Source organism: Lutra lutra, chromosome 1, assembly GCF_902655055.1.
Source record: "Lutra lutra chromosome 1, mLutLut1.2, whole genome shotgun sequence".
Lineage (NCBI taxonomy): Eukaryota > Metazoa > Chordata > Mammalia > Carnivora > Mustelidae > Lutra > Lutra lutra.
The window spans coordinates 119036493-119062790 of NC_062278.1; the positions used below are offsets into that span (position 1 = coordinate 119036493).

At 40.2% G+C, this 26298-nt stretch overlaps 1 protein-coding gene across 5 annotated transcripts in view; it reads right to left on the reverse strand.

Moving 5' to 3' along the window:
• SENP5 (SUMO specific peptidase 5) overlaps positions 1-25871 on the reverse strand; it is a 64308-nt gene extending 38437 nt beyond the window's left edge. For 2 of the 5 annotated variants that reach the window (XM_047733862.1, XM_047733875.1), the window contains exon 1: positions 25687-25871. The gene's annotated coding sequence lies outside the window, so the exon portion shown is untranslated. Of the gene's footprint in view, positions 1-8807; positions 8829-25686 lie in introns of those variants that run through there. The other 3 variants (XM_047733863.1, XM_047733867.1, XM_047733870.1) reach the window with 3 other exon arrangements.
• Positions 25872-26298: the final 427 nt, after the last annotated feature.

Genomic DNA, 26298 nt, shown 5'->3' on the forward strand with positions numbered 1-26298 from the left:
GAGGAGAGTTGCTGGGACTCTCCCAGAGTTGAAGGGACTCGCAAGTGCCAGTTTACAATCCCCCATCCACCCTGATGGCATGGATGGGGTCAGGGTCTGGGTACTCTGCCTTACTGCCTCAGTGAGGCCCAGGCTCCTGGTCTACACCTGCCCCCACCAGAGTACCCCCTGTGCAGACAGTCCCAGAACACCCCAGCTTATTCCCACTTCAGCTTCAGCTGTTCTACCAAAGCACCCTCTGTAGAAATGCACAGGGACTGCACCAGCCATGCCCACTTCAGTTTTAGCTGCCCTGCCTGAGTACCCTCTGCGCAAACAGCCCCAGGAATCCCCTGGCCTACACCCCATTGACTTCAGCTATCCTGCCAGGGGCCCCTCTGTGCAAAAAGCCTCAGGACCACCCCAGGCCAAGCCCACTTCAGCTCTGGTCATGCCACCAGGGCAGCCCCAGTGCAGAGTGCACCACAACCCCCAGCCCACACAAACCACAGCTCCAGGCAGTCAGCAAGCCACCAGGTACACACAGCCTACACAGGGAACACCATATTCAAGACCATTCCTTCAAGTTTACAAGTAGCTGTTCTGTCCAGTTCATAGAAGCAAACACAGGAAGTCAAGCAAAATGAGACAGAAGAATATGCTCCAAGTGAAGGAACAAGACAAAAGCTCAAAAAAAAAAAAAAAGAACTAAATGAAACAGAGATAAGCAATATGTCATGTCTGATAAAGGGTTGAAAGTAATTATATTAAAGATGCTCAATGGACTGGAGAGAAGAGTGAAAGAACTCAGTGAAAACTTCCAAACAAGGATATAGAAAATATAAAAAAAGAACCAAAGTTTAAGAATACAGTAAAACTGATATAGAAAATATATTAGAGGGAATCAACAGTAAATCGGTGGATGAAAAGAAACCATCAGCAATCCGGAAACAAGGCAATGGAAAGCACTCAAGCTGAAGATAAAAAAGAAGGAAAAAAAAGCACCTAAGCTGAAAAGTAAAAAAAAAAAAAAAAAGAAAAAGAAAAAAAAAAAAAGAAATTTAATGAGGTACATTAAGCAATCTCTTGGTCAATATCAAGTGAACAAACACTCACATTAAAGGGGTCCCAGAAGGAGGAGAGAAAGAAAAGGGGGCAGAGAAGTTATTTGAAGAAATAATACCTTAAAACTTTCCTAACTGGAAGAAAGACAGATATCCAGGTTCAGGAAAGATAGAGTTCCAAACAAGATGAACTGAAAGAGGTAAACACCGTAACACATAAAAACCAAAATGTCAAAGTTTAAAGATAAAGAGAGAATTTTTAAAAAGGCAAGAGAAAAGTAAAAAGTTACATACAAAGGAAACCCTATGAGGTTATCAGTTGATTTTTCAACTGAAACTTTGCAGGCCAGGGGTGCCTAGGTGGCTCAGCTGGTTAAGCAGCTGCCTTCAGCTGAGGTCATGATCCCAGGGTCCAGGGATCGAGTTCCATATTGGGCCTCCTGCTCAGCGGGGAACCTGCTTCTCCATCTCCCTCTCCCCACTTCTCACCTTACTTGTGCTCTCTCTGTGTGTCAAATAAATAAATAAGATATGAAAAAGAAAGAAAGGAGAGAAAAAGAAATTTTGCAGGCCAGTGCGTGGAAAGGAAAAAACCTATATCCAAGAATACTCTACCTGGCAAGATGATCATTCAGAATTGAGAGAAAGTTTCTGAAACAAAAGTTAAAGGAGTTCATCACACTTAAACTGTCCTTACAAGAAATGGTAAAGAGACTTCTTTAAGTGGAAAAGAAAAGGCAATAATTAGATGTAAGACAATAATGAATTAAAAGATGTAAAATACAGAAACAAGTACATAAAATGTGGAGGGGAAATAAAACAAGTTCTTTTAGAATATTTCTGAACTTAAAATGACCATCGACTTAATATATGCTCACTGCTATATACTTAGGATATACTTATATATGAATCCCATGGTAATCACATACCAAAAATCTGTAACAGATACAAAAAAATAAAGAGAAAGAAAGCCAAACAGAACACTACAAAAGTTACCAATCACAAAGAGAACAAGAAAAGAAACAGAACTACAAAAATAATCAGAGAAAAATTTAAAAAATGGCAACAAATACATACTTACCAATAATTATTTTAAATGTAAATGGTCTAAATGCTCCAAACACAAAATGGCAGAATCAAAAGAAACAAGACCCATCTATACGCTGCCTATAAGAGACTCACTTCAGACCTAAAGACATATACAGGGATGCCTGGGTGGCTCAGTGGATTAGGTATCTAACTCTTGGTTTCGGCTCAGGTCATGATCTTGCAGTCGAGCCCCAGGTAGGACTCCATGCTCAGCAAGGCATCTGCTTGAGATTCTTTCCTCCTTCCTCTCAATCCACTCCTCCACACACTCACTCTCTCAAATAAATAAAATCTTAAAAAAAAAAAAGACATATACAGGGTTGGGTGCCTGGGTGGCTCAGTTGGTTAGGGAATGACTCTTGGTTTCTGCTCAGGTCATACTTTCAGGGTTGTGAGACTGAACCTCATGTCGGGCTCTGTGCTCAGTCTCAATCTGCTTGAGAGTCTCTCTCCCCTCTCCCTCTGCCCTATCCTTGCTCATGCTCTCTCTCAAATAAAAATCTTAAAAAGGATAAATAAAAATTAAAAAAAGACATACACAAACTGAAAGTGAAGGGATGGAAAAAGATATTCAATGCAAATGGAAGTAGTAGGGGGGGGAAAAAGCCAGAGTAGCATCACTTTTATCAGACAAAACAGACATTAAAACAAAAACCGGGGGCACCTGGGTGGCTCAGTGGATTAAAGCCTCTGCCTTCGGCTCAGGTCATGATTCCAGGGTCCTGGGGTCAAGCCCCGAATCGGGCTCTCTGCTCAGCAGGGAGCCTGCTTCCTCCTCTCTCTCTGCCTGCCTCTCTGCCTACTTGTGATCTCTGTCTGTCAAATAAATAAATAAAATCTTTAAAAAAAAATGTTTAAAACAAAAACCGTAACAAGAGACAAAGAAGGGGAAAAAAGAGGCAAAAAGGGCATTACATAATGATAAGTATCAATCCCAAGAAGAGGATATAACAATTGTAAATGTCTATGCATTCAATACTGGAGCACCTAAATACATAAAGCAAATATGACATAAAGGAAGAAACAGACAATAATATAATAACAGTAGGAGACTTTAACAATGGGTAGATCATCTAGGCAGAAAAACAATAAGGAAACAATGTCTTTGAATGACACATTAAACAACATGGACATAACTGATATACACTGAACATTTCACCCAAAAAACAACAGAATACACATTTTTTCAAGTGCACATGGGACATTCTCTAAAACAGATTACATGTCAAACCACAAAACAAGTCTCAATAAATTTTAGACTGAAATCCTACTATGCATCTTTTCTAATCAGAATAGACAGAATAAAACTAGAAATCAATCATACACACACACACACACACACACACACACACACACACACAAAAGGAAAAGGGCCACGTGGCTTGCTCAGTCAGAAGAGAATGTGGCTCTTGATCTTGGGGTTGAGTTCAAGCCCCATGCTGGGTGTAGAAGTTACTTTTTTTTTTTTTTTTAAAGATTTTATTTATTTAATTGACTGAGAGAGAGACCACAAGCAGGCAGAGAGGCAGGCAGAGAGAGAGGAAAGGAAGTAGGCTCCCTGCTGAACAGAGGGCCTGATGCGGGGCTCAATCCCAGGACCCTGAGATCATGACCTGAGCCGAAAGCAGAGGCTTTAACCCACTGAGCCACCTAGGCACCCCAGAAGTTACTTTTAAAATAAATAACTACAGGGGCACCTGAGTGGCCCAGTCATTGAGGGTCTGCCTTTGGCTCAAGTCGTGGTCCCAGGGTACTGGGATTAAGCTCTGCATCCAGCTCCTTGCTCTGTGAGAAGCCTGCTTCTCCCTCTCCCACTCCCCCTGCCTGTATTCCTGCTCTCGCTGTCTCAATCTCTGTCAAATAAATAGAATATAAAATAAAATAAATAACTATAAAGAAGGAAAAAAAAGTAAAACCACAAACATGTGGAGGTTAAACAATGTGCTACTAATACCCAATGGGCAAACAAAGAAATCAAAGAAGATGGGCACCTGAGTGGCTCAGTTGGTTAAGCGTCTGCCTTCAGCTCAGGTCATGATCCCAGGGTCCTGGCACTGAGCTGCCTGTGAGGCTCCCTGCTCAGTGGGGAGCCTGTTCTTCCCTTTCCCTCTGTAACTCCCCCTGCTTGTGCACACTCGCTCCATCAAATAAATAAAATCTTTTTTAAAAAAATCATTAAAATCAATCAATTAATCAAAGAAGACACCAAAACATACCTGGAAACAAATGAAAACAAAAACACACTGGTCCAAAATCCTTGGGACATGACAAAAATCTTTGGGACACAGCAAAAGGAGTTCTAAAAGAGAAATTTATAGTTATACAGGTCTACCTCAAGAAACAAAAAATATCTCAAACAATCTAACCTTATACCTATAGGAACTAGAAAAAGAACAAAACCCAACATGAGTAGAAGAAAGGAAATAATAAAGAACAGAAGAGAAATAAATGAAATAGAGACAAGAACAAAACAGAAGATCAATGAAGGGTGCCTGGCTGACTCGGCTGGCAGAGTATAACACTTCTAAGCTGGGGATTGTAAGTTTGAGCCCCACCATGGGGAGGGGGGCGTGGTAAGAGATTACATTAAAAAAAATCTTAAGGAAAAAAAAAAGTGGGAAAAGTTTAAAAAAAAATAAAGATTAACGAAACCAAGAGTTGGTTCTTTATAAAGACAAACAAAATTGATAAGCCTTTAGCCAGACTCCTCAATCAGAAAGAAATAGAAAATCTGAACAGACCAACTACTAGTAACAAAGTTGAATTGGTTATCAAAAACTAACAACAAAAAGTCTAGGACCAGATGGATTCACAGGTGAATTCTACCAACCATTTTTTTTTTTAAAGATTTATTTACTAGAGAAATACAGAGAGCATGTGGGCATGAGTGCAGACACATATGTGAATGGGGGAGAGGCAGAGGGAGGGACTCCCCACTGAGTGTGGAGCCCAACTCAAGATTTGATGTCACAGACTCCAAACAGACTCCCCACTGAGTGTGGAGCCCACTCAAGATTTGATGTCACGGCTCATAAGATCACAACTTGAGCTGAAACCAAGAGTTGAACATTCAACCAACTGAGCCACCCAGGTGCCCCAATGACATCTATATTTTTAAGGAAGAAATTAACTGTCATTATTTGCAGATGACATGATACTATACATAGAAAAATCTAAGACTCCACCAAAAGCTTTTAGAATAAATGAATTCAGTAACTTTGCAGGATACAAATTTAACACACAAAAATCAGCTGCATCTCTGTTCACCAATAACAAAGTACCAAAAAGAGAAATTAAAACGATTACAAGTGCATTAAAAAGAATACCTAGAAACAAACTTATTAACCAAGGAGGTGAAAGACCTTACTGTGAAAACTGTAAAACACTGATGAAAGAAATTGAAGATGACACAAACAGAAAGGCCATGCTCATGGATTCAAAGAATCCATATTATCAGATGTCCACACTATCCAAAGCAACCTATAGATTCAATGCAATCCCTATTAAAATACCAATAGCATTTTTCAGAGAACTTTAAAAAATAACAGTAAAATTTGCCTGGAACTACAAAATACCATAAATAGAGTAATTCTGACGCAGAAGAACCAAAGAACCACAAGCCCAGATTTCAAGATATACTAAAAGCCTGTAGTGATTAAAATAGTATGACACAAACACAAAAACAGATCAATGGAACAGAATCAAGAGCCCAGAAATAAACCCATGCTTACATGACCAATTAACCTATGACAAAGGAAATGAGAACATACAATGGGGGAGAAAAAAGTCTATTCAATAAATGGTGCTGGGAAACCTGGAAAGCCACATGCAAAAGAATAACACTGGACTACTTTCTTATACTGTACACAAAAATTAACTCAAAATGGATGAAAGACCTAAACGTGAGATCCGAAACTGTAAAACTAGAAGAAAACATAGGCAGTAATTTGACATTAGCCATAGCAATACTTTTCTACATAGAAAACATATAAAAAATTCCCCCCAAAATTAAAAATAGAACTACCATATGATCCAGTAATTCCACTACTGGCTATTTACCCAAAGACAATACAAACACTATTTGGAAAGATACAAGCACCCCTATGTTTACTGTAGCATTATTTACAATAACCAAGATATGAAGCAGCTCAACTGTCTCATTCGTAGACAGACAAAGAAGCAGTCTGTACATATGTGTACACATACACTCAAGAATATTACTCAGTCATAAAAAAATGAAGTTTTGCCATTTGTGATGATGTGGTTGGACCTAGGGCATATTACGCCACATGAAATAAGTCAGACAAAGAAAGACAAATACCACATGATTTCATTTATATATAGAATCTATAAAGCAAAACCAATGAACAAAAAGCAGAAACAGACCCAACATCCTGGGATCAAGCCCTGCATGGGGCTCCCTGCTCAGCTGGGAGTCTGCTTCTCTCTCCCCCTCTGCTGCTCTCCCTGCTCATTCTCTCTCTCTCAAATAAATAAATAAAATCTTTAAAAGAAAAAAAAGAAAGGAAAAAAATCATTGTAAATCATAGAGTAATACACAGCTTAGCTGTAACTACCATTTACATAATCATAAAAAGGTAAACACTGATCTAATCCAATGGTCCTCAACAAGATACACCATATCATACCTCATCCCAACATTTGGAGTATGTGGGAAATTCTTGGTTGTTAAAATGAATTCAGGTTGGTACTGATATTTAGTGCACGGTCTAATGCTAAATATCATGTAATAGGATAATGAAGAATGGTCTCATCCAAAATGACAATACTGCCCCTACTGAGAAAAACTGCTTCTAGCCAAAATTACAGTATCACTATACAATGAAGATAGGTAGAAGGCAGATAACATGTGTACGTGTATATAGAAGTGAGGAGCACATGTGAAAGAGAGCTAAATCTTTATCTTCCATAGTAAATAAAGACTAAAACTAGGAAATCAAAAGTAACATTAAAAAAGGGATAATTTAGAGGTGCCTGCCTGGCTCAACTGGATGAGCATATAACTCTTAATCTCAGGCTGGTCAAGCCCCACGCTGGATGCAGAGATTACTTAAAATCTTTAGGGGCCCCTGGGTGGTGCAGTCAGTTAAGTGTCTTACTCTTGGTTTCAGCTCAAGTCGAGACCTCAGGGTCACTGGGTTGAGTCCATGTTGGCTCTGAGCTCAGTGAGGAGCCTGCGGGAGTTTCTCTCCCTCTCCCTCTGCTCCTCCCCACCTGCATGTGCTCTCCCTAAAGTGAATAAATCTTTAAATAAAAAAAATAAAAACAAATCTTTAAAAAAATAAATTTTATTTTAATAAAATTTAATAAATAAATTTAATAAATTAATAAATTTAATAAATTTAATAAATTAATAAATTTAATAAATTTAATAAATTAATAAATTTAATAAATTTAATAAAAATAATTTAGGGCCATGCTGTTTATACCAAAAGAACAGATCAAAGACTTGAAAGAGGCTGCCACTGGTAATAGGAAATGGTAGAAGGGGCAGGATTCTAGGAACTAAGGAAAGAGGGCTAGAGTGTTCTCCTTAAGAATGTATTTTTCTACTCAGCCCTTTTATAAAAGCACTGTACCCCATCCTCAACTAGGCATGGTTCTTCCAGTACAGAGATTGTTTTACCCTCTCCACAACACAAACTAAACCTTTAGTTATCCTGTTTTTAAGCATAGAGAGAAGAAAATGATAGTTCTGGAAGTATTTTTCTTTCTTTTTGTTTCTGGAAATACCTTTTCTCTTTAAAGATTTTATATATTTATTTGAGAGTGAGAGAGAGAGAAAAGCATGAGAGGGGGTTGGGTCAGAGAGAGAAGCAAACTCCTCACTGAGCAGGGAGCCCAATGTAGGACTAGATCCCGGCACTCCAGGATCATGACCTCAGCCAAAGACAGTCGCTCAACCAACTGAGCCACCCAGGCACCCTGGAAGTATTTTTCTTAAAGATGACTTTCAGGGGTGCCTTTGTGGCGCAGTCAGTTAAGCTTCTGACTCTTGGTTTCGGCTCAGGTCAGAACCTCAGCACAAAGTCGGCTTTAGTTACTATAAGCTGAGGGCTTAAAGTAGAATTCCTGTGATATCTTCTTTTTGACTTCCTGACCTGTATATCCAATAGTGTATGTGCAGTATTTTTTTTTTTAAAGATTTTGTTGTGGTTTTTTTTTTTTTTTTTTTTTGTCAGAGAGAGAGGGAGAGAGAGCGAGCACAGGCGGACAGAATGGCAGGCAGAGGCAGAGGGAGAAGCAGGCTCCCCGCCAAGCAAGGAGCCCAATGTGGGACTCGATCCCAGGACGCTGGGATCATGACCTGAGCCGAAGGCAGCTGCTTAACCAACTGAGCCACCCAGGCGTCCCTGTGCAGTATTTTTTTTTTTTAGGATTTTATTTATTTATTTGACAGACAGAGATTACAGGGAGGCAGAGAGGCAGGCAGAGAGAGAAAGGGAGGCAGGTTACCTGCTGAGCAGAGAGCCCGACTCAGGGCTGGGATCCTGGGATCCAGGATCCTGGGATCCTGGGATCATGACCTGAGCAGAAGGCAGAGGCTTTAACCCCCTGAGCCACCCAGGCGCCCCAGTATTTATTTTTTTATCATCACAGCAACCAACAAAAACCCAGCTTTGCAAAGATATGATGTCATCAAAAGGAATATACCAGGATATAATTTGAAGTCGGCTGGACTGTCTCTCCTTCTCCCCCTCCTGCTCGTGCACTCTCTCTCTCTGAAATAATGAAATTTTTGAACAATTAAAATTAAAAAAAAAAAACTTTCAATCACATATTTTTGGTCTCACTTTCACCTTCACTTCCACAGTACATGACACCACTAATTCTGAAACTTTTAAAAGGTTCTAAAACACAAACATGATTAATTGTTGGCTCTCTCCACTTGTTGGTTTAGGATTCAGCTTTCTCAAGTCTGCTAACCAGTTACCACTAATCTTTTCTGCTTTCCAGCTTCCAGAATGTTGTTATTTTCACTGCTCCCATTCTTTATCATTTGCGGAAAAAACAAAAACAAACCTAACAAAAATTCTACAAGTTTTTTTTTTTTTTTTAGATTTTATTTATTTATTTGACAGAGAGAGATCACAAGTAGATGGAGAGGCAGGCAGAGAGAGAGAGAGGGAAGCAGGATCTCTGCCGAGCAGAGAACCCAATGCGGGACTCGATCCCAGGACTCTGAGATCATGACCTGAGCCGAAGGCAGCGGCTTAACCAACTGAGCCACCCAGGCGCCCAATTCTACAGTTTTTTAAGTTAAGTTCTATGTCCAACATGACGCTTGAACTCACCACTCCAAGATCAAGTCATTAGTTCTACTGACTGAGCCAGCCAGGGACCCCTCACTTCTCTATAGTTTTAAAGGCGTTTTCAGGCTGGTGTGGAATTAAACATGTACATTCAACCCAATTTCTCTACCATAATAATACACCATTGAATGAAAAAAAAAAGTTGCTAAACAATACGTATGAACCCATTTTTGTTAAAAAGAAAAAAAATGTGTGTATATTTTAAGAATTTATAGGTTGAAAAATGTCTAAAAGAATTTACACAACAGGCTCAGCCACAGGGTGGCTCAGTCAGGTAAGCATCTGACTCTTGGTTTCAGCTTAAGTCATGATCTCAGGATCATGAGATTTGAGCCCTGTGAGTCTGGTTGAGATTCTCTCTCCTTTGCCCCTACCCCCAGCAAATAAACAAATCTTTAAAAAAAAAAAAAAGGAATTTATGCCAAACTATTAACACTTTAGGCCCACAATTCCTAAAATATGTGCCAAGGTACTCTGGGGTTCTGCAGTAACTTCACAGAGATGTAAAGTATTCGAAATCAGAGGGGAAAAAATGATATTCTTTATCTGTCACACCTGTCAAGCACTCCACAAACTACCAGTTTAATATAATTCAATTTCAAATTATATCCTGGTATATTCCTTTTGATGACATCATATCTTTGCAAACCTGGGTTTTTGTTGGTTGCTGTGATGATTAAAAAAAAAATACTGCACAAAAATCAATTTGGAACAGGAAATGTGGGTGGCAGTGTCTAATGGTTCCAAGGTTTGAGAAGATCTGTAGTGCCCAACAAGTGCATTATGTAACTGTGGTTTATTAAGAATGAAATAAAAAAACTATATTGTCTTTCAATTTATGTGTATTTTTTTTAAATAACTAATAGGTTACTAGGGCATACTTATTAAGTTGTTTAGATCTAACTACCTAAAGCCATTACTAATTACTTAATAAACTACTGGCCTAAGGGCACTATGAAAAAGTCATGAAGGGGGCTGTGAACAGAGAAAGTTGGCAACCTCTGGTTTAGGGTACTTTATTTTACTTTACTTCTTTATCAATGGAAAAAGACATTTAAAATAAACTTTTTTTAAAGATTTTATTTACTTATTTATTTGACAGGAGAGACAGAGATAGCAAGAGCAAGCATGAGCAGGAAGGAGAGGGAGAAACAGGCTCCCACCAAGCAGGGAGCCTGACGTGGAATTCAACCCCAAGACCTGAGCCAAAAGCACACCATTAACTAAGTGAGCCACCTCAGGCATCCCTAAAATACACTTCTTACTATGAAATTCAAATATATTCTCACTGTGTACTACCAACATAAAAGATTTGGAATTTATTCTTCCCAATACTTAAAAGTAATATAATCACTGAAAAAATCTTATTAATAAGATGTTTACTCCATAAAATAAATGGTTTGTATATTTTATTGTATATTTGCATAATTTATATGAAACAAATGGACAAAGATTAGAAGAAGATTATACCGGCTATGCCTTTAGTTTTAGACATGTTAGATCTGAGGTGACCTAAGGAAATCCAAGTGGACATACACTATTGGATATACAGGTCAGGAAGTCTAAGAAGAAGATATCACAGGAATTCCACTTTAAGCCATCAGCTTATAGTAACTAAAGCTATGGAAACTAATAAGCTCACCTAGGGAGAATCTGTAAGAGGTAGAAGCAGACACACCCTATGCCAATCTTCTAGGAGCTCTAGGATGTACCAGTGAGGTAAAAGAAAAGACTTAGCAAAGGGAAGTGAGAAGAAATGAACAGGGGAAGAGGTAGATAATTAAAGTTTCTAGAAGGAGGGAAATGGTCAAAGGCTAGTGAAAAGTCAATCAAGACAAGGACTGGTTGCCTGGCTGACTCAGTACAGCAGGAGACTCTTGATCTCAGGGTCATGAGTTTGAGCCCCATGATCGGCAGGAAGATCACAACAAAAAAAAGAAAGAGGGCGGGGAGAGAAAGGAAGGAAGGAAGGAAAGGAAAGGAAAGTAAAAAAAAAAAGAGAAGGATTTAAAAGTCTCCGTTTGGGGCGCCTGGGTGGCTCAGTGGGTTAAAGCCTCTGCCTTCAGCTCGGGTCATGATCTCAGGGTCCTGGGACCAAGCCCCGCATCGGGCTCTCTGCTCAGCAGAGAGCCTGCTTCCCTCTCTCTCTCTCTGCCTGCCTCTCTGCCTATTTGTGATCTCTGTCTGTCAAATAAATAAACAAAATCTTTAAAAAAATAAAATAAAATAAAAAATAAAAGTCTCTGTTTGTGTTGGTGGGAAAGCAAGCTGTTACAGCCATTCTGGAAAACAGCATGGAGACTCCTCAAGATGTTAAAATTAGAGTTACCCTAAGACCCATCAATTGCACTACTAGGTATTTACCCCAAAGAAACATGTAATGAAAAGAAGTGGCACATGCATCTCAATATTCATAGCAGCAATGTCCACAACAGCCAAACTGTGGAAGGAGCCGAGATGCCCTTTAACAGATGAAAGGATAAAGAAAATGTGGTACATATATACAATGGAATATCATTCAGCCATCAGAAAAGATGCATCAACATGAGTGGAACTGGAAGGGATTATGCTATGTGAAATAAGTCAAGCAAAGAAAGATAATTATCATAGGGTTTCACTCATATGTAGAACATAAGTAATAGCACAGAGGATATCATAGGGGAAGGGAGGGAAATCTGAAGGGGTTGAAATCAGAGAGGGAGATGAACCATGAGAGATTATGGACCCTGGGAAACAAACTGAGGGTTTCAGAGTGGAGGGAGTGGGGCGATGGGGTAACAGGGTAATGGGTTAAAGGAGGGCACATGTTGTGTACATGCAGTTGGGTTAAAGGAGGGCACATGTTGTGTACGTGCAATTGAAGAATCATTGAACACTACATCAAAAATTAATGATGGGAGGAGCAAGATGGCAGAGGAGTAGGAGACCTAAATTTCATCTGGTCCCAGGAATTCAGCTACTTATCAAACCATTCTGAACACCTACACTAACTCAACAGGAGATCAAAGAAAAGAATAACAGCAATTCCATGAACAGAAAAGCAACTACCTTCTGGAAGGTAGGACGTGCAGAGAAGTGAATCGGAAGCAATATACAGGAAGATAGACTGCTGGGCGGGGGGGGGGGGGGGGTGCTCCATCTGCCAGCTACAGGCAAGGAATGGAGCAGCAGAGCACAAAATCAGAACTTTTAGAAATCTGCTCCATAGAGGGACGTCACTCCAGTGATTAAGCTGGGGTGGGGGGTGGAATCCTCCCTGGGACAGTGTGGTCTCAGAAGCCTCAGGATCACAGAAAGACCGTGAGCGCCTGAGTGTGGCAGAGCTCCCAGGTATCGGAGCAGGGAAGCCAGCTGCAAAGACAGAGCCAAGGAATGGGCGCTCAGCTCGCAGTTGTCATAAACCATAATCCAAGGTGAAGTCGGGCCACTACTCTATCAGCAGGGACTTCACAAGTGGCAGATTCAGGGAGACCACCCCCCCTTCCTCCACTGGAAGAAGGAGCACGGGAGCATGCTGCAGGAATCTGCTGGGATTGCAGACTCCAAACAGGGCAGTATGCCAGAGACAGAAATGCTTGGTCACAGGCCAGGTGAGCACAGACAATGACCGGAGACCAGGGAAAGAGGAGTGATTGACTCCTTTTCTCTGAGGGCTCATTGAAGGTGGAGGCCCTACGAGGCCCGGAGGTGGAGAGGCCGCCATTTGCATGCTCGTTCTCCAAAGCTGTACAGAAAGCTTTCAGGGAACAAAAGCTACTGAGAGAAAACCCAAGCAGATACGTAGCCCGGCCCCTGGCAAGAGCAGTACAATTCCACCTTAGGCAAAGACACCTGAGGATCACTGCAACATGCCCTTCCCCCAGAAGATCAGCAAGAACATCCAGCCAAGACCAAGTATACGGATGAATGAGAACTGCAAAACTCCAGTGCTAGGGGAATACAGCACATAGAATTCATGGCTTTTCCTCCATGATTCTTTAGTCTTTCAAAGTTAAATTTTTAAAATTTTCTTTATTTTTCTATTTTAATTTTTCCTCTTTCCTATTTTAACCAACATCTTATCACTACTTTAAAAAAAATCTTTTCATTTTCATTTTTCAGTCATATTCTATCACTTCATTGTATTTAACATATATATATATTTTTTTCTTTAAAATTTTGGGAGGAAGTTTCTTCTAACAGACCAAAATACACCCAAATCAAGTGTATGGCTCTGTTCTATTCACCAGCCTGATCATTTTTTTTTTCCTTTCTTTTCCCCCCAGCTTTGGGTCGCCTCTGATTTGTTTAGAGTATATATTTCTGGGGTCGTTGTTACCCTTTTAGCATTATGTTCTCTCATTCATCTCTTCTTCTCTGAACAAAATGACAAGGCAGAAAAACTCACCTCAAAAAAAAAAAAAAAGAACAAGAGGCAGTACTGACTCTTAGGGACCTAATCAATACAAACATTAGTGAGATGCTGGAACTAGAGTTCAGAATGACGATTATAAAGATACTAGCTGAGCTTAAAAAAAAAAAAAGCAGAGAAGACAGCAGAGAATCCCTTTCTGGGGTAATAAAAGAACTAAAGTCCAACCAAGTTGAAATCAAAAAGCTACTAATGAGGTACAATCAAAAATGAAGGCTCAGGGCACCTGGGAGGCTCAGTGACTTAAGCATCTGCCTTCACTCAGGTCATGACCCTAGGGTCCTGGGATCAAGCCTCTCATCAGGCTTCCTGCTCAGTGGGGAACCTGCTTCTCCTTCTCCCTGCTGCATCTCCTGCTTGTATTCTCTATCAAATAAATAAATATAATCGTAAAAAAAAAAATGGAGGTTCTTACTGGTAGGATAAATGAGGCAGAAGAGAAAATTAGTGATATAGAAGACCAAATGATGGAGAATAAAGAAGCTGAGAAAAAGAGATAAACAATATTGGATCATGAGGGGAGAATTCGAGAGATAAGTGATACCATAAGATGAAACAATATTGGAATTGGGATCCCAGAAGAAGAAAGAGAGGGGGCAGAAGGTATATTGGAGCAAATTACAGTGGAGAACTTCCTTAATTTGGAGAAGGAAACAGGCATCAAAATCCAGGAGGCACAGAGAACCCCCCTCAAAATCAATAAAAATAGGTCAACATCCCAACAGCTAATATTAAAACTTACAAGTCTTGGGGTACCTGGGTGGCTCAGTGGGTTAAAGCCTCTGCCTTCGGCTCAGGTCATGATTCCAGGGTCCTGGGATCGAGCCCCACATCAGGCTCTCTGCTAGGCAGAGAGCCTGCTTCCCTTCCTCTCTCTCTGCCTACTTGTGATCTCTCTCTCTCTCTGTCAAATAAATAAATTTTAAAAAAATAATAAAAATAATAAAAAAAAACTTACAAGTCTCAAAGACAAAGAGAAAACCCTGAAAGCATCTCCAGACAAGAGGTCTGTAACCTACAATGGTAGAAATATTAGACTGGCAGAAGACCTATCCACAGAGACATGGCAGGCCAGAAAGGACTGACTGGCATGATATATTCAGAGCACTAAATGAGAAAATATGCAGCCAAGAATATTATATCGAGCTAGGCTGTCACTGAAAATAAGAGGGAGAGAGAGAAAGCTTCCAGGACAAACAAAAACTAAAAGAATTTGCAAACATCGAACCAGCCCTACAGAAATACTGAAAGGGGTTCTCCAAGCAAAGAGAGAGTCTAAAGTAACAAAGACCAGAAAGGAACAGAGACAATATACAGAAATAGTCACATTACAAGCTATAAAATGGCACTAAATTAATATCTTTCAATAGTTACCCTGAATGTAAATGGGCTAAATGCCCCAATTAAAAGACAAAGAGTATAAGAATGGGTAAAAACAAAACAAACAAACAAACAAAAAAAAAACAAGACCCATTGATATGCTGTCTGCAAGAGGCTCATTTTAGATCCAAAGACACCTTCAGATTTAAAGTGAGCATTTCCAATCCAAAGACACCTTCAGATTTAAAGTGAGCATTTCCAATCAGACAAATTAGATTTTAAGCCAAAGATTAAAATAAGAGATGAGGAAGGACACTGTATCATACTTAAAGGGTCTGTCCAAAAAGAAGATCTAACAATTTTAAACATCTATGCCCCTAACATGGGGGCAGCCAATTATTAAACCAATTATTAACAATCAAAGAAACACTGATAATAATACAATAATACAATAATACAAAACTGATAATAATACAATAATAGTAAGGGACTTTAACACCCCCTCCCTGAAATGGAGAGATCACCTAAGCAAAAGATCAACAAGGAAATAAAGGCTTTAAATAACACAATGGACTAGATGGACATCACAGATATAGTCAGAATATTCCATCCCAAAGTAACAGAATACACATTCTTCTCTAATGCACATGGGACATTCTCCAGAATAGATCACATTCCGGGTCACAAATCAGGTCTCAATAGATACCAAAAGATAGGGATCATTCCCTGCATATTTTCAGACCATAATGCTTTGAAACAAGAGTCATCCACTAAAGGAGAGTTGGAAAGAACTCAAATACATGGAGGCTAAAGAGCATCCTACTAAAGAATGGCTGAAGTCAACCAGGAAATTAAAGAAGAATTTAAAAAAATTCATGGAAACAAATGAAAATGAAATCACAACTGGTCAAAATCTTTGGGATGCAGCAAAGGTGGTCCTAAGAGGAAAGTATATAGCAAGACAAGCCTTTCTCAAGAAACAAGAAAGGTCTCAACTACACAACCTAACACTACACCTAAAGGAGCTGCAGAAAGAACAGCAAAGAAAGCCTAAACCCAGCAGGAGAAGAGAAATAATAAAAATCAGAGCAGAAATCAATGAAATAGAAACCAAAATAACAGTAGAATAGATCAATGAAACCAGGAGTTGGTTCTTTGAAAGAATTAGTAAGACTGATAAACCCCTGGCCAGACTTATCAAAAATAAAAGGTAAAGGACTCAAAGAATGAAAAAGAAGAGATCACAAGCAACACCGAAGAAATACAAACAATTATAAGAACATATTATGAGCAACTGCACGACAGCAAATTAGACAATCTGGAAGAAATGGATGCATTCCTAAAGATGTATAAACTACCAAAACTGAACCACAAAGAAATAGAAAACCTGAACAGACCCTTACCAGTAAGGAAATTCAAGGAGTAATAAAAAATCTCCCAACAAACAAGAGCCCAGGGCCAGATGGCTTCCCAGGGGAATTCTACCAAACATTTAAATAATTAATATCTATTCTCCTGAAACTGTTTCAAAAAATAAAAATGGAAGGAAAACTTCCAAACTCATTTTATAAGACCAGCATTACCTTGATCCCAAATCCAGACAAAGACCCCATCAAAAAGAAGGACTACAGACCAATATCCCTGATGAACATGGATGCAAACATTTTCACCAAGGACGCCTCGGTGGCTCAGGTGGTTAAGTGACCGCCTTCAGCTCAGGTCATGATCCTCAAGTCCCAGGATCGAGTCCCACATCGGGCTCCCTGCTCAGCAAGGAGCCCCTTCTCCCTCTGACCCTCCCCCTCTCATGCTTGCTCTCTCTCAAATAAATAAAACCTTAATCTAATAAATAGAATCTAAACTTAGCCAATAGGATTCAACAGTACATTAAAAGGATTATTCACCATTACCAAGAGGGATTTATTCCTGGGCTGCAAGGTTGATGCAACATCTGCAAATCAATGTGATATGATACATTAATAAAAGAAAGAACAAGAACCATATGACTCTCAATAGATGTAGAAAAAGCATTTGACAAAGCACAGCATCCTTTCTCAATCAAAACACTTCACAGTGTAGGGACAGAAGGTACATACCTCAATATCATAAAAGACATCTATGAAAAACCCACAGCAAATACCATTCTCAAAGTGGAAAAACTGAGGGCTTTTCCCCTAAGGTCAGGAACACAGCAGGGATGTCCAATATCACCACTACTATTCTAGATCTACTACTAGAACCACTACTATTCTATACTAGAAGTCCTAGCCTCAGCAATCAGACAACAAAAAGAAATAAAAGGCATCCGAATTGCCAAAGAAGTCAAACTCTCACTCTTTGCAGATGATATGATACTTTATGTGGAAAACCCAAAAGACTCCACTCCAAATCTGCTAGAACTCATACAGGAATTCAGTAAAGTATCAGGATATAAAATCAATGCACAGAAATCAGCTGCATTTCTATACACCAACAACAAGACAGAAGAAAGAAATTAAGGAATTGATCCCATTTACAACTGCACCCCAAACCATAAGATAACAGGAATAAACCTAACCAAAGAGGCAAAGAATCGGTACACAGAGAACTATAGAATACTCATGAATGAAACTGAGGAAGACACAAAGAAATGGAAAAATGTTCCGTGCTCATGGATTGGAAGAACAAATATTGTGAAAATGTCTATGCTACCTAGAGCAATCTACACATTTAATATAATTCCTATCAAAATACCCTCAACTTTTTTCAAAGAAATGGAACAAATAATCCTAAAATTTATATGGAACCAGAGAAGACCCCGAATAGCCAGAGAAGACCCTGAATAGCCAGAGGAGTGTTGAAAAAGAAAACCAAAGCTGGCAGCATCACAATTCTAAACTTTAAGGTCTACTATAAAGCTGTAATCAAGACAGTATGGTACTGGCACAAAAACAGACACACAAATCAATGGAACAGAAGAGACAGCCCAGAAATGGACCCTCAACTCTATGGTCAACTAAACTTCAACAAAACAGGAAAGAATGTCCAATGGAAAAAAGACAGTCTCTTCAACAAATGGCGTTGGGAAAATTGGACCGCCACATGCATAAGAATGAAACTGGACCATTTCCTTACACCACACACAAAAACAGACTCAAAATGGGTGAAAGACCTCAATGTTAGGCAGGAATCCATCCAAATACTTGAGGAGAACACAGGAAGCAAGCTCTACGACCTCAGCCACAGCAACTTCTTCCTAGAAACATCACTAAAGGCAAGGGAAGCAAGGGCAAAAATGAGCTATTGGGACTTCATCAAGATCAAAAGCTTTTGCACAGCAAAGGAAACAGTCAACAAAACCAAAGACAACTGACAGAATGGGAGAAGGTATTTGCAAATGACATATGAGATAAAGGGCTAGTATACAAAATCCATGAAGAACTTATCAAATGCAACACCCACAGAATAAATAATCCAATCAAGAAACAGGCGGAAGACATGAAGAAGTTTCTGCAAAGAAGTCATCCAAATGGCCAACAGACACATGAAAAAGTATTCAACATCACTTGGTGTCAGGAAAATACAAATCAAAACCACAGTGAGATACCACCTCACACCAGTCAGAATGGCTAAAACTAACAGGTCAGGAAATGACAGGTGTTGACAAGGATACCGAGAAAGGGGAACCCTCCTACACTGTTGGTTGGAATGCAAGCTGGTGCAACTACTCTGGAAAACAACATGGAGGTTCCTCAAAAAGTTGAAAATAGAGCTACCCTACGACCGAGCAATCGCACTACTGGGTATTTACCTTAAAGATACAAATGTAGTAACTGGAAAGGGGAACATGCACCCCAATGTTTATAGCAGCAATGTCCACAATAGCCAAACTATGGAAAGAGCCTAGATGTCCATCACCAGATGGATGGATAAAGAAGATGTGGTAAATATACATACACACAACGGAATATTACGCAGCCCTCAAAAAACCTGAAATCTTGCCATCTGCAATGACGTGGATGGAACCAGAGGTTATTATGCTAAGCGAAATAAGTCAATCAAAGAAAGACAATTATCATATGATCTCACGAGGAATATGAGAAACAAGACAGAGGATCATAGGGGAAGGGAGGGGAAAAATGAAACAAGACGAAACCAGAGAGGGCAACAAACCATAAGAGACTCTTAATCTCAGGAAACAAACTGACAGCTGCTAAAGGGGAGGGGAAGGGGAGGGATGGAGTGGCTGGGTGATGTACATTGGGGAGGGTATGTGCTACGTTGAGTGCTGTGAATTGTGTAAGACTGATTAATCACAGACCTGTACCCCTGAAACAAATAATACATTATATGTTAATATAAATAAATATATATATATATAAATGATGTACTATACAGTGGCTTATTAAAAAATTAATTAATTTTTACCAAATTAAAAAAAAGAAAAATTAATCTCCCAAATATACTGCCATTACAATCCCAATAAAAACTTCTGAAAATGAAAAAAGTAAAATTAAATTAAAGAGTCTTCATTTGATTCTCCTGACATTTGTAAGAAAAATTTTAGTAGAATGAAGAGGACAAAACCAAGATGGAGTAAAGACGACCATATATAAAACTGCTCAAGAAGCCCAAGTAAGGGGCGCTCAGTGGGTTAAGCCTCTGCCTTCGGCTCAGGTCATGATCTCAGGGTCCTGGGATCAAGCCCCACATCGGACTCTCTGCTCAGCGGGGAGCCTGCTTCCCCTGTCTCTCTCTGCTTGGCTCTCTGCTACTTGTGATCTCTGTCTGTCAAATAAATAAATAAAAATCTTTAAAAAAAAAAAGCCTTTAAAAAAAAAAAAAAAAAAAGAAGAAGCCCAAGTAAATCAGAGAGAGACCAAGCAGAGGTTTTTTGATGGAGACAGTTGTACATATTTAAATGCTGACAGCATACTTTACTTATGGGAAAAGATGGCAGATTCAACACATTTTACTCTTACTCCCTCCTAAGTCCCATTAAGATGAAAATAAAGCTTTTTTTTTTTTCATTTTTTAAGATATAATTTATATACAATAAAATATACAAGTCAAAGAGTTTGGGCTTTTTTTTTTAAGCATACATACACAAAATGGAAGAGAGAACAACAACAAACCCTTTTGGAGGTTAAAATGCAGATTGACGTAAAGACTGAAGAAAATTAAAAAAAGAAAAAAGAGTGAAGAGAGTTCATCTCAAGCTTGTAATGAGGAAAGCAATCCAATTTATACAACAGTGCCTCAAAAGAGGTCAGAAATTGGCAGCAACAGGTTCTATAAAAGAGATATGAACATGGTGCTAAAAACAAGATTGGTCAAATCACTTAGATACCCTCCTACTCTCCACAAAATACGGCCAACTACCCCTATCCCATCCTTGCAGAAGCATGGAGCATTATTTTCTATACTAAAACAGTGTAATCCAATAAAACTTCCACAGTAATAGAAACAGTTTATATCTACCTTGTCCTATATGGTAGCCTCTGGGCACATACAGTTACTGACCACTTGAAATATGTCTATGATGCAAATGAGGATCTTATTCTTTAATTTTAATTATTAAATTTAAGTTGCTACATTTGGCTACTGGCTACCAAATTGGACACTGCAGCTCTAGAGGGTAAAACAATGGATTCCTGGACTGAAAACAGCTGGTCCAGCTAAGAATGAAGGTATCATACTGAAAAGAGTCGAGTTAAATGAACATAAGCAGAGTTTATACACTAAGGGTTAAGACCTCTAACCCAGATTGCTGGATGCCAGCTAACAAGCTCCAAGCAGAATTGAGGAATCTAACTCACTCAAGAGGAAAACCAAAGATGTTGCTACGGAAGGTTCTCCAATAAAAGAATCCATCAGGGGCGCCTGGGTGGCTCAGTGGGTTAGGCCGCTGCCTTCAGCTCAGGTCATGATCTCAGTGTCCTGGGATCGAGTCCCGCATCGGGCTCTCTGCTCAGCAGGGAGCCTGCTTCCCTTCCTCTCTCTCTGCCTGCCTCTCTGCCTACTTGTGATCTCTGTCTGTCAAATAAATAAATAAAATCTTTAAAAAAAAAAAAAAAGAATCCATCAGTATACCCTAAAATCCACAAATCCCAAGCATGCACTCCCAACTACATGTAATTAAAATTAAAAGCAACCTCCACAGGATGTTCCTCTACATTTCTGCCCCAGTATTCTTGACACTGCTATTGTATTCATGTTCACCAAATACCAACATATGTTCAGACATAAAACACACACACAACGAAAACAAAAATGAGCTTTCAGGGTGCCTTGGTGGCTTAGTCAGTTAAACATCTGCCTTCGGCTCAGATCATGATCTCAGGGTCCTGAGCTCAAGCCCCACTTCGGGCTCAGCAGTGAGTCTACTTCTCCTTCTGCTTCTCCCCCTGGCTTGTGCTTTCTCTTTCTTGCTCACTCTCTGTCACTCTCAAATAAATAAAATCTTTAAAAAAAAAAAAAGCTTTTAACTTTTATGAGATACGTACTCACTGACTCCCAGACAGCCCTAAGTCTGAACAATCCTTAAGGGATCCAATATTTGGGGAAATGTTTGCAGTGCAGCCACCATACAGGTTAACTCAAGCACTGCTATGAAAAAGTTCTTTTTAGCAGAGGTAAAAAGACAGTCATAGCTGTTGTACAGCAAATAAATAGGGATGGGTTACCCATCCCAGAAATATGAGAGAATGAATGGCTTATAGTAGGAAACAAGATTTTTTTTGCCACTAAAGATTTATTTATTCTAGAGAAACAGCACGAGCAGGAAGAGAAGAGAGAGAGCAAGAGAGAACATCAAGCACACTCCACCTGAGGGTGGAGCCTGATGTATGGCTCAATCAGAGGACCCTGAGATCTGGACCCAAGCCAAAACCAAGAGTCAGGCACGCTTGACTGACTGAGCCACCCAGGTGGCCCCAGCGGGCATCTTAACACTTTTCATGTGTGTGCTTAGCCTAAGCTCTTATTTTTGCTCCTCTTACAAATAAACTCAGGATAACTCCCTACCAATCACACCCGAGGCTGGCTATACCTTCTGCCAGTCACTTGAGGCCAATGCCACCTTGGGCTGGGGCTATAGGAAACAAGATTAAAAACAAAAACAAACAAAAAAATAATGCCCACTGGCATCGGAGAACATGAATGAACCATAAAAAGACCAAGATTGAGAACCAGAGACTTACACATTTATAGTCCCTACTGGTAATACTTTTATCACATTCAGCCACTGTATAAAAAGTAGATTAAGTATCCAGTTTTGGTCTCAAGTCCTCATAGACATAGAAGACTGCCTCAAGGACCAGCAAATGACTTTCACTAGGTCTTCATGTTACTACGCTCACCCTGCCTCTGTTTCTATGCTAAATCTGTAATATCAGTTTAGACTAAAATTGGGACTCTGGGTCCATATTTATCCTTTTTAAGCACCTCTACTTGAAAAGTGTGCTCTGTCAGAATCTGAAACAGCAGTTTTTAAAACCTCAGAATTAGGGTATTTCAGACACAAAAATAAAAAAGAGACTCCATGACTTGGCTTTTCATCCCAGACATGTATCATAGGTTTCTCTAGACTCAAATTCATGTACAATGCATTTGTTAACATGGTTTTTAAATTTTAATTATTTATTTATTTAAGTAATCTCTATACCCAATGTGGGGCTCAAACTCATGACCCCAAGATCAAGAGTCACATGCTCTACGGACTAAGTCAGCAAGGCACCCTGTTAACATGTTTTTATTAATGAGCAAAGTTTAGAACGCCCTTTGTCATCTGATAGTAGAAAGGTAACATATTATGAACAAGATCACTTTTAGAAAGTAATTCAGCATCCACCTCTGAAGGATTTGTAAAGTAGGGTCCATTTCCATCTCTACTAATAACACAGAATAGGAATACTAAAGCTATATATATATATATATATATATATATATATATATATAAATAAAATCAACTGATGAGGTGGTAACAGTGCTTCATATGTACCTTTCTTAGAGTGGAAAAGCCTCATGAGATAGATATAGAGCTTTTCCACTCTAAGAAGTACATATACATCTCTCATATGAATGTGATGGAAAAAAAAATACATCTATCTACCTATCATGAGGCTTTTCCACTCTAAGAAAAGTGTATGTGAAGTACTGTTATCACCTAATCAGTTGATTCTTTCCAGGCATCTACCAAATGCTTTAAATCAGTGGCACATTACAATTAAACCAAGAAAAGAAAAAGGACTAAAAATTCAAGCTTAAATACTGAAAGCCTCTAATTAAATTAGGTATTTATAGGCAATTAGAGACCTTCAGAGCGAAGTTCTCAAACTGAACTCCACTAGAAGCTGATTAGTGTTACAAAGTGGCCATGCATACTAGGATGGAGGGAGGGGTTTAAAGAAAGAAAGAAAGAAAAAAAAAAAGGCAACCTGTGTATATAGTGCACTGGGTTTATAAGCCAAAGCAAAAGGAAAATTTTCTTAAATTGAAATTTTTCCATGGTTTATGAAAGCTTGGCATAAAAGCCTACTAAAAAACTGATGTACAAAGTGATATAACCTTTATATACTTATGCCAAAAAACAACCTAAGCAACATTTAGTAAGATATTTTACTGTAAAATCTAATACTTTCGTCAGAGGGCTTTAAGAAGTTTTAATGCACAGGAAAATACAAAAAGAATTATACTGAGCTACTGACTTACAGGACCTATCTTCTGGGCTCAAAGTGGTAAAAAACCTGAAAGAGTACTACTCTTTACTTAAGTTATTTGTTAAGGGCATCACACTTTGTCTGGGAGCCTGTCCATAAACTAATATGTGAAACCTGCTCTACATCTGGGTTTTCAAAACATGAGTATCACCTGAGAAGCTATTTAAAAACCACAAATACAGAGATCACACTTCCGATCTACTGAGATAGCACCCACGCACCTAGACTTTTGTATTAATTCCCCAAATGATTCCAATGCCCAGCCAGGTTTTGGAACCACTGGATTAGATGACCCTCAAGATCCCTTCTGTGTCCATGTGCAATTCTGTACTAAAGGAACTGGAGACTGCACTTGGCTACGTAATGCATGGCAGCCATCAGCATCATGTTCCACTGAAGAGGAAAGGAAAGCATCCTTAATTTGTCTGACCAAGCAACTGTAAGAACAGACGCTCTTTACTCAGATCACTTGACTGCATTGCCACACCCTCTTCCCTGAACACTCCTCTGACTTAAGGTCTATTAAACTTCAGAGTGGGATATGTCTTACTCTCCAATACAGAGAAAGGCAGCTCCTCAGATTAACTCATGACTGTAATATCCAGCCACTCAAAGGGTCATTTCTCTGCAATTCCCTGCACATTTTCAACTCTGTTAGAAGCATAGTGCAGGGATCCTCAGAAGTATGTGTGAAGAATTCCTTCTAAAGCAGGCCAAAGTGTAAATGAATCCCCTCCAGCTTTTCTTCCTAGAAAGGGCCCACTGAGCACAACTATCTGGAGAAAGAAGCAGAACTGATTTAGATTATTCCTCATAAACCAGCAATGTTTTATCAATAAAGATAAGATACCTGGGTAGCTAGGAGAGTCTGACCTCTTCCTAATGCTGCACAACCCCAAGCAGAGCCTGCAGTTAGGTTCTAACCACACACCCTCCTCCATACCAAACTTAGTTATTCTGCGTAAAAGACATAATTAGGAACCTACCATTAAGTGTCCAGGAGATTCTTAAATCCAAAACATTTAATGACTGATATTCTGCTTTTTTCACTTCATTTCATTCTCCCTATTTATATAGGCATAAAAAAGCGCCCCTTTACATGTGGTTAAAAATGTCGAAGTATCTAGCACAAGATTAAAACCACCACCAAATGGCAGGCTAAGATTTTAACTCAGCTGTTCCGACTCTTACATACAAAACCCTCATTTCCCACATCCTCTCCGCGTCCCTCTTTCCCCAGCACAGGAGCCCAGTGCAACGGGGGTTGATACTAACTAGCATAGAAAGAAAAATAGAAAGCTTTATAGAAAACAAGCTTCCCACCACCCTTGCGTTTAATTGTGCCATACGCATTCACTACAAGGTCCCAGGAGTGCGGGCTGAAGGAACTAAAGGCAGGAAGGAAGCAGAACGGTCCGAACAAATATAAACCTTTGGATTCCCAAACCGCAGTCCGGGAGGACCTCTAACAGCAGCTCTTCCTTTCAAACCTTTCCCTAGCCTCAGGAGGAGCGGCCGGGGGCGCTAGCTTTCTTTGCTTCTGCGTCGTACAGTTCAGACTGGGGAGGAACAGGGGAGGACAACGGTGCCTCGGAACGAGCTCCCTGCCCGCCCCCAGAAAAGGACAGCAGCGCCCAGGGAGAAATTTGCTGCCTCCGGTTCGGGTGTGGGGGGAGGGCAGCGCCTGAGGCCTCCAGGCCGGGGTGCTGAGCTGGCGCGCACTGGCGCGGGAATGGCCAGCCAGCCGGGTCCGTAAGTCATTCCGATTTGACACCCGGGCTCCTGCTTACCTACGTCCCTCGCTGCCGGCACCTGCCGCACCGGGGATCGAGATACTGCGGCAACTCAGCCTGCGGCCCCGCCTTCGACAGTTCTAGGGAACCCTGGTCAGTGAGGAGGTGCCCGGCCTGCTCGCAGCGGCCACAGCCACCGAGCTTCCTTCACAGCCGCCGCCGCGACGCCGGCGCTCGCTTACAGCGTCACCTCCTTCTGTGCCCTTCCGCCTTAGCCCCGCCCATCCGTGGTACGGGCAGCGGAAGACAGAGCTGCGGCCAGGCTCTAGGGCGTGGCTCCGTCGTCCCTCCGCTTCCGGCGGCGCGCTTCGCGGCCTCCCGGCTTGGAGGCCAGATGTTTCCAGCTGGTTGGCACAGTCTCTTACTGGCGTCTCCCTCCCTGCGCGTGAGATTGGTGGGAACGGAGATCCAGAAATTGCAGAGGCTCAACAGGGCGGATTTGAGACTTCTGTTCAGTCCCCTCTCAACTTTTTAACCCCAAAAGTGCTAAGGCCGACCACCGCTAATCCCTTTCCCTTTTGCCAAAAGCGAACGGGCACCTTTCTGCACTGGATGAGCTTTGAGGCCTGGCCCGGGCTTTTCTTGGGCGTTTTCCCGTTATCTTACCCC